The sequence below is a fragment of the Lynx canadensis genome, chromosome E2 (assembly GCF_007474595.2).
Source record: "Lynx canadensis isolate LIC74 chromosome E2, mLynCan4.pri.v2, whole genome shotgun sequence".
Taxonomy (NCBI): Eukaryota; Metazoa; Chordata; class Mammalia; order Carnivora; family Felidae; genus Lynx; species Lynx canadensis.
The window spans coordinates 26,752,265-26,766,240 of record NC_044317.1 but is presented as its reverse complement, the minus strand read 5'-3'; positions in this window follow the sequence as shown (position 1 = coordinate 26,766,240).

The following is a 13,976-nucleotide window of genomic DNA, read 5'->3' as shown; positions in this document are numbered from 1 at the left end:
CCTCTAGTACCAGGGGTCAGTGCCTGTGTTGCAGTAAAATGGGAACAGATGTCCTTCCCGTGGAGGATGGAGGAACAATCATTTCACCTTGTGGGTGTGCAGTCCCCACAGCAGAGAACACACTGGACAACATGACTTTGGCAACTGGTGATTCCAGGACCCCAAGAGTCATGGCAGGGCAAGTGCCAAGCTAGTAAAAAGCCCTGTTGCCCTGTCACCAGGAATCTACCTTCCAGGTCTCCCCAGGCTGAGCCGGAAAGGGTCCCTCCACCTCCACCCCAGGGGGCTGTGTAGGCCCCAAAGGCACGGGTACTGGCCTGTTCTGCAAGGCAGATGCGATGCTGATGATCCAGAACTCACTGAGGATGCTGCCAAAAGCCAGGTGAGTGTACTGGGAATCCTGCAGCGACACCACCCACGGGAATTCCTGGTCTTTGACCAAACCCTCCTCGGAAGTTTCCACAACACTGGTTTTCTGGATGCCACAACCTGCAGAGAGGGTGTGTGGGGGCCTCACTGTTGGGGCAAGGAGTTGGCGACCTGAGGCCACCACCACTGCGTCACACCTCAAGACCACCTCTCCTGCTGGTTCCCCACTCCTCCTGGCTCTCCATCTTGGTCACCACGAACTCCACTACCCACATTTCTTTTCCTGGTGGGTCATTTTCTCCATAAAAGATGCTTGATGGCATCTTTGAATCTAAAAATAACCCCTTAGGCTACCGATAATCCCTCTCCTCTATTGGGCACTTAGCAGTGCACTCAAGGCAGTATCGGAAAGCAGTTCTCAAAGCGTGGTCTGGGACCTCTGGAAGTCCTCAGATTAAAATTGGTTAAAACTGTTTTCATAAGAATACTAAGACAGTGTTTGCTTTCTCACCCTCATTCTCTCATTCTTGTGCAGTGGAATTTTCCAGAGGCTACGTGATGTCATCACTGTGACGGCTACCAGCGTGTGTGAACCTGTATATTCTTGTGTTTTAAAAATTTCCCAGTTTTTAATTTCTAATATAGTAAATATGGAAAGATATAGCTTCACAGCAAAAGTTATTGGGGGCCCTCCATAATTTTTAAGAGTGTCAAAAAGTTGGAGCACTGCTGATATGTACTACTTCCTGTAACTCCTCCAACAGATGCGGAGGGGGACGTTGTCATTCTCCACGTGTGGCTGAGAGAATGGAGTTTTAGAGCTGGTAAGAACTTGTCCAGGTTACACAGCTGGTAGGTACAGGGCTGGATTTCAAACTCCATACACCTTCAACCCCTCACAGTCTCTGTTCCAGCCACATTTCACATTCTCAAATTTGCCCTTGCTTTTCCCTGTCTGGGCAGTTTGGCATGTGTGGCTCCCCCGTGTTTGTTTTGCTTGCCAGTGTATCCCTATGGGCTAGTATAGTGCATAGTAAGTGCTCAGTAAATCATTTGGTGAATGAACAAAAGCATTTTGCTTTACCAATCACTCCCTGAAGTCCAGTCATCAAGGGGTTAAAAGGTCCCACCAGGTTGAGGCTGATTCTGGCCCATTCAGGCCTGCTTGGCCTTTGCCTTTCCAGGCCCTCACGTGAGTTGCCTCCAACTGGGCAGTCTCTTGGGTCTGGACATTTGTTTCAAATGAGAGTAAAATGTTGACTAATGTTTTAAATAAACATTCTCCCCCTGCCTGTCCTGGTTTCACCCAAGATGCTGTATTGCTCTGTACTGAAAAATAAGTCCTTATTCATAGAATCATGGAAAGTGTAAGAATGATAGAACAGGAAGGACCCTTGAAACTCAAAGCCCCAGACTGAGTGAGCTGAGCCTCCTACTTTGCAGGCAACATTATGGGATGGCGTACACAGGGGGTGTTTTGCTCTCTGTGGCTGCTGACTCCCTCCCTGTCCTGACAGTCCTCATGGCCAGGGGTGCCTATCTCATCCTCAGTACTCAGAGTGGAGGGCAGGGATTCTCAACCTAGCTGCACATTTCATCCACCTGCTGGCCATCCACCTGCTGGCCCCCTGGGGACAGGACCTGGGCACTGGCATTTTAAAAAGCCTCCCCAGGTAGTTTCTAATGTGTATTCAGCTTTGAGACCTACTAGTGTTTTGGGAAGGTTCTGGATGCAGTGTCCCAGATACTGTTGGCCCCTGCGCCGTGAGACCTGGGAAAAGCCACTTTACCTCTCTGGACCTTAGTTTCCTCTTTTGAAATGTGGGGTAACACACCTCGTGGAGTCATAAAGATCATGTAAGGTGAGATTATGGGAAGGTGCTTTGCAAACTGTATCCTCATGACTGATAATGCTAATGGATGATTTCTTTCTTTCTTTTTTTTTTTTAACGTAAGCCACTACTCTGGTTGCTGTTTATAAATCCCAAACCACAAGTACCTAGTACATGTTTCTAAATCAGTGGTCCTTGGGGTGCCTGGGTCACTCAGTCGGTTAAGCGTCCAACTCTTTATTTGGGCTCAAGTCACGATCTCACGGTTTGTGAGTTCAAGCCCCGCATCAGACTCTGCGCTTACAGTGCAGAGCCTGCTTGCAATTCTCTCTTCCTCTCTCTCTCTGCCCCTCCCCAACTCGTGCTTTCTCTCTCTCTCAAAATAAACTTAAAAAAAATAAATTGGTGGTCCTGGATGATAGGTGTCACATGGTGGGCACCACTAGCCAACTATTGGTCAGATAATTGGTGGCTCTGTTATCAGCCATTTATTCAATTCATGGAACGTTGGCAATCTATAGTGAACAAGGCATTAACCATTGTTACCCAAATCAACAAGAACCTACAGGTACGTGATGACTTTTGCTTTCTCAAAGCTCTAGTTGGCTAGTTTATAAAACCCTTGGAAGGTCCAGGATATAAGGAGGAAATCTGAGCTAAAGATGAAATGTTTGCCTGAAGCTATTTAAGAGGGAGGAGAGACCCTTTCTGTTTTGTGGGTATCCCTTGGTCTCTCTGGGGCTGCAAGGAGGTGGAGTAAGCTAGGAAAGTAGGGGGTTCTCCCTTTGGTGTGTGCTGTGGCGGTGTTAGATGCTCTGTCCTGTCTCCCATCTAACTCCAGGAAGATTGGACAGAGCCAGCTAGGACAGAGGCAGCTAGATGGAACAGAGCTTGCTGTCCCCTCTCAACCTGCCCCTTCCTAGGATGGAATCTTAGTTCTGGATGACCTGGAGGTCAGGGAAGGACTGAGTCCCAAGCAGGCTCCAAGGTACCTTCTTGCTCCTGGGACCAGGAACCATCAGTTTAATGATACTTGGGGGGTTAATGATAAAAGATTTATTTGAAACCACAATGCTTAGGTAGAAACAAGGGGAGGGCCTGGTTTCTGCGTACACCAGATACACCATAGGCCTCCACCTGGGCATGGGGAGGACATCCCCCACCTGATGGTGCCTGGTGGGGTTTCTGAGTGGGCTTTTCCATAGTCTGAGGTTTACTTTCCTAATGGCACTCTCACCCAAGGATCAGCTCTGCCATCAGACTGCTGAAGCCAGTTTCCTGCATCCACGGCCCATGTTCCCTTTCTTTGCCTGATTCCCACCGCCAACACCTGCTGTCCGAGCAGAGCACTGCCAGTCCTCTTCCCCCTGAGTCCCTCTCTGGACATTAAGGGCCATGTGAAGGATTCCTGGACAGTTCCCCCTGCCATGTCACACAAGCTGCTGACATTGTCATGGAAAAGAGAAGCACACTCACTGGCAGAAGAGTGGGAGACATAGAGCAATACTAAGAGCATCCGTCTCATCTCTGCCATCCCCAAAGTGAACTGCAGCAGACACCATGGGCAGCTGTGAAAACACAATATCCAGTGGCACAGGCTTTTCCTCTCCTCCCTAAAGCGGCAATCCCCCCACCGAGTCAGAGGCCTTGCCTCTTTCCTTTCCCCTGACAAAGCCTCCAAAACGTGGGAAACAGACCTGTCACGTCCCAATTGCTTGGTTCCGTGCAGTGAAGGGCTCAGGGACCAGCTGCCCAGCACCGATATTGTTAGGATTGGGAAGATGGCCCACAGAGAGGAGGCAGCCCCTGTGTGTCAGTTTTCTCCTCGATCCAGCCAGGGTCCCCAGGCTTCCCAGAGAGTTGGGTCTTAGAAGAGGGTTGGTTTTTGACTCATGGAATCCGACCCCTTTCTTAACTCTGTAGCCATAAAATGCTGCTGAAAGTAAAAGCAGGGTTTACTGCAAGCCCACCCCTGGCTTTGCCCATCCTGCCACACTCAGCTGGCTTAAATGATGCTGGGATTTCTTTTCACTGCTGACCACTTATACTTTTACATCATAACCGCCCAGTTTGTAGCTCTGTTCATTTGTGCAATAACCGGACAAGGCAGACAGTATCACTGTCCCCATTTTACAGATTCAGAAACTGACATTCACACACAGAAACCTGCCCCAGGTCACACAGCTGCCAAGTGGTGGAGCTGGAATTTGAACTGGGGTCTGTCTGAGTTCAAAGCCCACACGTGTCTCCCCACCCACCATACCATCAGCCCCACTCTTGCCTCAAACTGTGCACAATAGCCGTTCTCAGTCACCATGTTCTGCTCATGACACTGGATGTTTCTTGTTGTCAGGATGGCTCTCAGAGTCTTCTGTGAACTGCTACTGCTGAAGGAGAAATGAACTCACTCTGACCTTACACAGCAGAGCTCAACAGAGGGATTCCTTCTACCACCTTGGGAAGAATGTTCCATTGTGGCATCACAGTTACCATGGTATCACCAAGCAAATGTCTAGACATGGAGACCTAGGAGGAGCCAGGATGAAAAGCCTGCCTGTTTCCTAAACTTGGCAAGGCTATTCTGGAAGCCTGGCTTTCCCCAAGTCTGGCGGAGAAGATCACAAAGCCCTGTCCCATTGCAGCCATGTCTGTCTACTTCCTCAGCACCCGCCCTGTGTCTACACAACTTTGTCAGACTGGATGGAGGAAGCCCACGACTAAACTGAGTCTGGTTTTTCCAATCCCCATAAGCATTCTTACCTTCTCAGTGTGGTTTCCTGGAGCCCAGTTTTCCCTAGCCCTTTGGCTTGATGGTCCCAGCGAAGCCACCAGACTGTCAGCTCTGCCAAACCATAGGGTCAGATGGGATCTGCACTCCAGCCACTGTTAGCAGCTTTGGTTTCAGCACAAATGGCAGGACTCAAGAGAGCTGTTGACAACATTGTGGTAAGAGAAGTGTTGACAACGTTTCATTAGATAGAATCAGAGTGCTCACAGGCTGCTGGCTCAGTCGCATGAAAGATATTTATTGGATGGGTAGATGAGTGGCTGATGGAAGGAAAGATCACTGGATAGAAAGTAAAGCGTGACTCAGAAAGGAGTCACCATTTCCTTCCCCTCGAGATTCCCCTGATGTCCTATGTGCCTCACAATCATCCATCACCTTTAACACTGAGCAGCCTTGGCTTCTGCTGGGAGAACAGAATGGGAAAGATTTTTGGCAGTGGGAGAAATGGGAGTTGATCCTTCAGTCTGTTCGCGATGTCAATTTGACATCGTCAGCGTCAAAACACTTTCACGTGTATTTTCTCGTTCACAATTCACAATCACCTGGCCAAGATGAATGAATTACTTGAGCTTTCCCGATGGGAACGTGGTGGCTCAGAGTGGGGAAAGTCACTGGAAAGCACATCTGGAAAGTAGCAGGGGCAGGACTTGAGCCCAGATCCTTCCAACTCTAGGGTGGTGAGCCATGCCCAAGTTGGCATTTCTCGGGCTGGACCCTGTGCTGCCTGATAAAGTACCAAAGCAGAAGTGCTGATTAGCGCAAAGCCAGGCGTTGCTCTTTAAAAGTGGGGATGCTGGGGGAGGGGGGTGCCTGGGTGGCTCACTTGGTTAACCATCTGACTCTTGATCTCGGTTCAGGTCTTGATCTCAGGGTCATGAGTTCAAGCCCCACACTGGGTTCCATGCTGGGCATGGAGCCTACGTAAAAAAAAAAAAAAAAAAAAAAAAAAAAAAAAAAAAAAAAAAAAAAAAAAAAAAAAAAGTGGGGATTCTGAGGGTAATGCACAAGACCCTAACTCTCCCCAATTCCTCTTTAATTCCTACATGAAAAGAAGCCACGGGGAGACCACCAGAAACACCCACTCTTAACAGGAACGATCTAGCATAATTTTATAATACTAAGAAAGGCTCAGAATCCTGCCAGGGGCCCAGGAGACATTGTGAACAGAAGGCCTCAAATCTTCAGCCTCTCTGGGTTACTTAATGCAGACCATCAGCTTTTGGTAACTTTTAAAGGACCCATCACGATTTTGTAAATAATTATTTAATTCTTTAAGGTTAATAATAACAATGGTAATAATAGTTTTATATCTTGGAGAGGAAATTCATTTGCAACTTTACACCAAGGGCTACATATCCAGGATTGTGACAGCATGAAACATATGTAGTTTCTCAACGGGTCACTTTCTATTTTTACTCTTTATTTTTATTAAGTTAGAAAATCCTAACTCGGGGCGCCTGGGTGGCGCAGTCGGTTAAGTGTCCAACTTCAGCCAGGTCATGATCTCGCGGTCCGTGAGTTCGAGCCCCGCGTCGGGCTCTGGGCTGATGGCTCAGAGCCTGGAGCCTGTTTCCGATTCTGTGTCTCCCTCTCTCTCTGCCCCTCCCCCGTTCATGCTCTGTCTCTCTCTGTCCCAAAAATAAATAAACGTTTAAAAAAAAAAAGTTAAAAAAAAAAAAGAAAATCCTAACTCTCAGTTAAAGGACATCTGAAATTGCAGCAAGTTCTCGAAACTGGCAGATAGTTCTGGATATTCAGATTGACTGTGGACTCCAAAATCATGGAGAGATTTTTTTCACTCTGCTGATGACTGCTCTCAGTTACTCATGGGCCATCGTGCTTGAAACCTGGAGTGTTGAAAATTTCTCCTGAGGAGTTTGAAAGTTTCATCCTGGGGGATAGTGATGGTTGAATTTCTAAATCACTTAGTTGCTTTTCCCTCTGGAAAATATTTCTTCATGTTCTGTTTCAGTTTTGGAAAAGGATGTTTAAACATGCCAATAAGCTTTACTGCATTTCAAAATCTCTTCTTGGATGCAATTAACAGAACAAAAAAAAAAATCAAGTACTGCTTCATTTACGTGTCATACATTTTCCAAGTGTTGCCTGCTACTGATCAATGGTTTGTTGAACTGTTGGGTAAAATGTCTGCTAGCCCAAACATATCATAGTTATTGTGCACTGCATACTATGACTTTGATACTGATGCAACATCTTACAGAGTCCTCGGAACAGGAATTTTGTCAATAATTCATACTACATTTTCTTTGAATTGCTTTTCGTTACTATCGACAGTCACTGAAAGCTTCTCAGCTGTGGTATCACATCTACTCTGAAGAGTACAAGTCTGAATCAGGTTTTTGCCATTTAGATATCTTCTCCACTTAGCAAAAAACATTCAGGAATTTCTTGGAAAGCATTATAATGCCCTCATTCTGGAAAAAATATGTATTTATAACTTACTTACCAAAGAGGTAATCATGCTTGATTGAAAATGACAAAAATGTTTTAATGGTTTCATTATCATCAGATATCTACGTTGGACTTACAGGTTTTTCCTTAGATAGATCATCCATAGAATGTTTTTATTTTCCTAAAAGTGTTTAAAACAAAATGTCATGTTTATCATATTCTTGACTCCTAAAGAAAGAGCTTGTGTGCAAGAGTTTTTCAATCTTTATCTAAATGAAATGCATTTCATTAGCCATTGCCCCTGAAAGTCAAATTACCCAATCAATAATCTTTGAATTGGCTGATAATGAACATTTGTACCACATATAGCTATATTTATTAATATAAATTTCCCCAATGAAAAAATTCCATTTTAAGTTATTCAGTTTAAAAGAAACATTTACGAAATTTATTTCTTTATATCATCTGACTTACAACACAAGAGCTAAAACATTACCATTATCTTGTGCCTACCTCCATGTTCAACCCTCTCTTTCATTCTTGCTCTTTGTTTGACAAGTTTATCTATAGATATGTATGCCTAAACTACCGCTAAAGGTTCTCTAGAGTGTGTGTACTTAGGAATAGGATTGCTAGGTCAGAGAATGTGTTAAGATATACCTCGCTCTAAAGGTAATGCTAAATTGTTTTCCAAGATGGTTGAACCAATTTACATTCCTACCAGCAATGTAAGATGATCCTGCTGACTCATGAATGCCTCTCCAACACTTATTACTGTCAGCCTTAATTTTTGGTTAGTCTAATGGATATAAAATGATACCTCATTGCTAAATTGTGTTTCCCTAATTACTAGTAAGGTTAAAGATAAGTTTTCTCACGTGTTTGTCACCTGCTCGAGTTAATGTTTATGTCGTTTGTCCTTTTTTTCCTGTTGGGTTGCTTGCCTTTTTCTTACTGAGATGAAGGAATTCTTAATACATTCTGAATGTTGTTCACTATGTGTATTGTGAATATTTTCTACCAATTTCTGGCCTGTGTTTTCTATTTTAATTTCTTACTGAGATGAAGGAATTCTTAATACATTCTGAATGTTGTTCACTATGTGTATTGTGAATATCTTCTACCAATTTCTGGCCTGTGTTTTCTATTTTAATTTCTTTTTGATGTTTTCATATAAACAGAGGTCTTAATTTTAGTTTTAATGATGTCAAATGTATTAATATTATATTGTTAGGGCTGTTTTGTGTCTTGTTTAAGAAACCTTTCTCTAGGGGTACCTGGGTGGCTCAGTCGGTTAAAGCGTCTGACTTCAGCTCAGGTCGTGATCTCACAGTTCCTGAGTTCAAGCCCCACATTGGGCTCTGTGCTGACAGCTCGGAGACTGGAGCCTGCTTCAGATTCTTTGTCTCCCTCTCTCCCTGCTCCACCCCCGCTCATGCTCTGTCTCTCTCTGTCTCTAAAAAATGAATAAACGTTAACAAAAATTAAAAAAAAGAAACCTTTGTCTAGATCCACATCAGTGATCTATTCTACTATATTATCTTCTTAAATCTTTAAAGTTTTGTTATGTGGGGTGCCTGGGTGGCGCAGGGTGTTGAGCGTCTGACTTCAGCTCAGGTCACCATCTCACACTCCGTAAGTTAGAGCCCCACGTCGGGCTCTGTGTTGATGGCTCAGAGCCTGGAGTCTGCTTCAGATTCTGTGTCTCCCTCTCTCTCTGCCCCTCCCCTGCTCCTGCTCTGTCTCTCTCTGTCTCAAAAATAAATAGAAACATTTTTTAAAAATTAAAAAAAAAAGTTTTGTTTTGACACATAAGTCCTCACCTCAATCTGGAATTTTTTTTGTGTGCATGGTATGGGTCCACTCTTTCCCACATGGATAGCTTCATTTCTCCACAGGTCTCCAGTATGAGCTCGGACGTACATGTGCCTGGGACTGTTCTGAGATCTCTCTCCTGTCACACTGCTCACCTTATCTATTTCCTTGTGCCAATTCCATGCAATCTCAAGTGTTACAGCTTTGCAAAGACTTACTGTTTAGTAAGGCAAGTGGTCCCACATAATTCTTTTTCTTTAGGAATGTCTTAACTATCCTTGGCCTTTGTACTTTTATGTAGTGTAGAATCAACTTGGCACTGCCACCAAAAACAAACAAACGAAGCCTTCAAAGATTTGCATTATATCAATAGTTCAATTCGTGGCTACATTAACATCTTTATATTATTGACTCTTCTTATCCATGAGCATAATGTGTCTCTCAATTTAATTAGGTCGCCTTTAAGATTTTTCAATATAATTTTATGATCTGCCCCATAAAGGTCTTGTACATCTTTTGATAGAATTTATTCCTAAACATCTTATACTTTTTGGTTGCAATTAAATGATGTCTTCTTTTATTATGCTTTTTAACCATTTCTTACTAAACCACTTAGAATTTGTAAAAAAATTATTGTTAGAATCTTTTGGGTTTTCTATGTAAAGAATCCTATCACCTGTTAATAATGACAGTGTTGGGGCACCTGGGTGGCTCAGTCAGTTAAGTGTCTGACTTCAGCTCAGGTCATGATCTCACGGCTAATGAGTTCAAGCCCCACCTCAGGCTCTGTGCTGACAGCTCAGAGGCTGGAGCCTGCTTCGGATTCTGTGTTTCCCTCTCTGTCTGCCTCTCCCCTGCTCACGCTCTGTCTCTCTCAAAAATAAACATTAAAAATTAAAAAAAAAATAATGACAGATTTTTTTATGACTTTTATTTCTTTTTCCTGTCTTACAGCCCTGGCTAAGACCTCCAGTATAATGTTGAATAAGATCCGTAAAAGCGGGCATCCTTGTCTTGGTCTAAGGGAAGGTTTCTAACACTTTCTCATATAGAATAATATATGATCTAGATTGCTAACTAGATTTCCTTAATTAGGTTAAGGAATCCCCTTCTATTTCTACTGGTTTTTTTGTTTGTTTTAATCAAAACTTGGGGTTGAATTTTGTCAAATGATTTTTTTGGCATTAAGATAATCATGGTTCTTCTTTAATTTGTGAACATGATTAATGAAACTAATAGAGTTTCTCAAATTAAGCTACTCTTGAATTTCAGGGATTAATGTTTTATCATCTTATATACCACTATTCATTACTGTTTGGTATAGGGGTTTTGGTATCAATGTTTGTGAATTAGATTGGCTTATAATTTTCTTCTCTTGTATGTTCCTTATTAGTTTTACTGGCCTTGTGGAATTAGTTGGGGAGATGGAAATGGTCTGTTATCTGAATGTTTGCAAAACTCATCTGAAAACTATCTGGGCCTGGTGGTTATTTTGTGGGGAAATTTCTAACAGCTGCTTAATTTATTTTTATTTTTAGTGTTTCTAAGACTATCCACTGTTTATCTTGAGGCAGATTTGGTAATTGTTTTTCTAGGAACTTTTCCATTTTGTTTTCAAATGTATTGGCATAGGGATTATAGTACTATCTCTGAAAATCTCCATTTTAAAATTTAACATTCTTTTTTTCATTCCCAGTATTGTTTACTTATGCCTCTATTCTTTTCAGTTTCTCCAGAGTTCCAGTTTGTATTTTCAGGATAAACTTTTGTCTTTGTTGATCATCCTTTGTTTTGTTTTTTGTTTGGTTGGTTGGCTTTTGTATCTTTGTAACTTTATCTTACAGCTTATTACTAGTAGCTTTTTTTTTTTATTACCAGTACTAGTACTGCTTTATTACTTTGTGTCATCATTTTCTAGTTATTATTCTCTGCCTTTATATTTATTATCTGTTTCTTCTACTTTATCTGGGTCTATTTTGTGTTCTTTTTCTAAAATTTAAACTGGACATTTAGCTTATTAATTTTTCCCTCTCTTTTCTAAAATAAACCTTTAAAGCTATTAATTCCTGTTAAGTTTCACTTTCTTGGCAAGCCTTAAGTTTTGATATATTGGTCCTCCTTATCATTCAGTTCTAATTATTTTTACATTTCCATTATGATGTGTTTTACTCTTGAACTATTTAGAAGTGTGTTTTTAAATTTCCAAATGTGTAACTGGTTTTATTTAACTTTTAATACCCACCTCTAACCCAATTGTTTAGAGGATATATGTGTAATACTGATTCTTCAAACCCTCCACAAATTTCTTTGTGGCCTAGTATGTAATAAGAAATTTTCTAACTATTCCATGTTTGCTTCAGGAAAATGTATAGTGTCTATACCTATCAATTAACCTTAAGCTTGTTGATTGTTCTATTCTTATTTTCTGTATCTTCTTGATTTTTTTGTCTGCTTGACCTATCAGTGATTAAGAAAGGTGACTCCTGGGGCACCTGGGTGGCTCAGTCAGTTAAGCATCTGACTCTTGATTTCTGCTCAGGTCATGATCTCACAGTTCTTAAGAGCCCTGCATCCAGCTCTGCACTGACAATGTGGAGCCTGCTTGACATTCTCTCCCTCTCTCTCTGTCCCTTCCTGATTGTGCTATCTCTCAAAATAAATAAATGAAAACTTTTTTTAAAAAAAGAAGAAAGGTGCCTCCTGTTATAATGGTGAATTTAACAGTTTCTCCCTACAGTTATAGCAATTTTTGCCTTACATGTTTTGAGGCTATTTTATTGGATATACAAACTTAGAATTGCCATATCTTCCTGGTAAATTGGTCTATAGTTGATTATCATTATTCTATGTAATTATGTTCTTTAGAGTGTGGCAAACACTGACTTAACAAATACTGAACCATTGCTCCTAGAGAAAATACAGGGTTAGGTTCCTATGAGTTTCTGGTCATAACATTTTTATCAATACATAATCTCGTTTTACGTGTGCTTCTGTCTAAAGGCGTCTCATTTAATATATGTTATTGATTCATGAACATTGAACTCATGGCCAACAACACTGTAACTCATACCTGAATGAAGCTTATATAATATGTATATTTTCTCCGTAAGGCACATCACCGCATTCTTGTGTGTAGGAACACTAGACTGCACTTGAGCAGTATGGCTGGGGGACATTTTAAACAGCAAAATCACCAATGAAAAGCACAAAAATGCTAAAGATGTGGCATTATGTAGATAGCAAAAAGGACACTTAGTTATAGGATGTGCTGAAGCAAGAATGCAGAGTGTCACCTTGTTCAACCTCAGCTGGGAACGTGTGCATTGAATGACTCAATTTTTTTTGCCATTCTGCCTGTCTGCAAATGACTACAAAGATCTGCAAGTATTGATTTTAGAGTTAAAATAAATTTTAATGAGTAGGCAAATTTGCAATATGGGGTCCATGAATAACGTGGATCAACTATATGATTTCTATCCTTAAAAATACCTTTTGTCTTAAAGCTTACCTGATATGAAAATAACTATGTCTGCTTATTATTTGTAGATATTTCCTTTTCCATGCTTTTTTACTTTTGAACTTTTTGTATCCTTATGCTTTATATATATTTCTTATAAACAATACACAGCTGGATTATTTTTAAAAGAATCTAAACTGACACTGTCTTTTTGACTGGCAAATATACTCCTACTATATTTATTGGGATTATTGATCTATTTGGAATTGTTTTATCATCTTCCTTTAAACACTTTAGAAGTTTCTTTAGTACAGATATCTTGATGGCACATGTTCTCAGTTTATGCTACCCTGTAAATGTCTCTCTCTCTCTCTCTCTCTCTTTTTTTTTTTTTGCATCATTTTTCTTGGAAAATTGTTTTGATGATACACAGTTCTAGGTGGAGAATTACTTCCTCTCGTTTATCTGAAGATGTTCTTTTCCTGTTTTCTGGATTCCATTGTCTTGAAAAAGTCTACCCTTAATCTAATCATGTTTCTTTATAAAAGAGATTCTTTCTCTCTCGCCCATTTTAAGACTTTTGTTTCTGGTGTACTATGGTTTCATTAAAGTGAATTGAAGTATGAATTTATTTTTATTTATTCTTGTTAGGGTGTTATGCTCCCTGATTTTGTATATTTATATTTTCTTATAGATTCTGGAACTTAGACATTATCTTTCCAAGTACTGCTTTTTCTTTAGGCTCTCTATGCTTTATCTTTGGGATTCCAAATAGATGCATTAGACTTTCTCATTCTGTCTTTCATATCTCTTATTATTGCTTTCATTTTTTTCTTCACTTGAACATAGACTTTATTTATTTATTTATTTATGAATTGAATTACAGTTGACATACAATATTATATTAGTTTCAGTGTATAGCACGGTGACTCAACAATTCTATGCATTACTCAGTGCTCATCACTCTAAGTGTACTCTTAATTCCCCTCACCTATTTCACTTGAGTCTGTTTCTGGTTTTTTTGTTCATATGTTTTGTTTCTTAGATTCTACACATAGGTGAAATAATATGGTATTTGTCTTGTCTGACTTATTTCACTTAACATAATTCCCCTTTAAGTCCATTCATGTTGTCACAAATGGCAAGATTTCATTCTTTTTACACCAGTGGACACTTAGGTTGCTTCCATGTTTTGGCTATTGTAAATAATGCCACAATGAACATAGGGATGTATATATCTTTTTAAATTAATGTTTTCAGTTTCACCAGGTAAATACTCAGCAGTGGAATTAATGGATTGTAT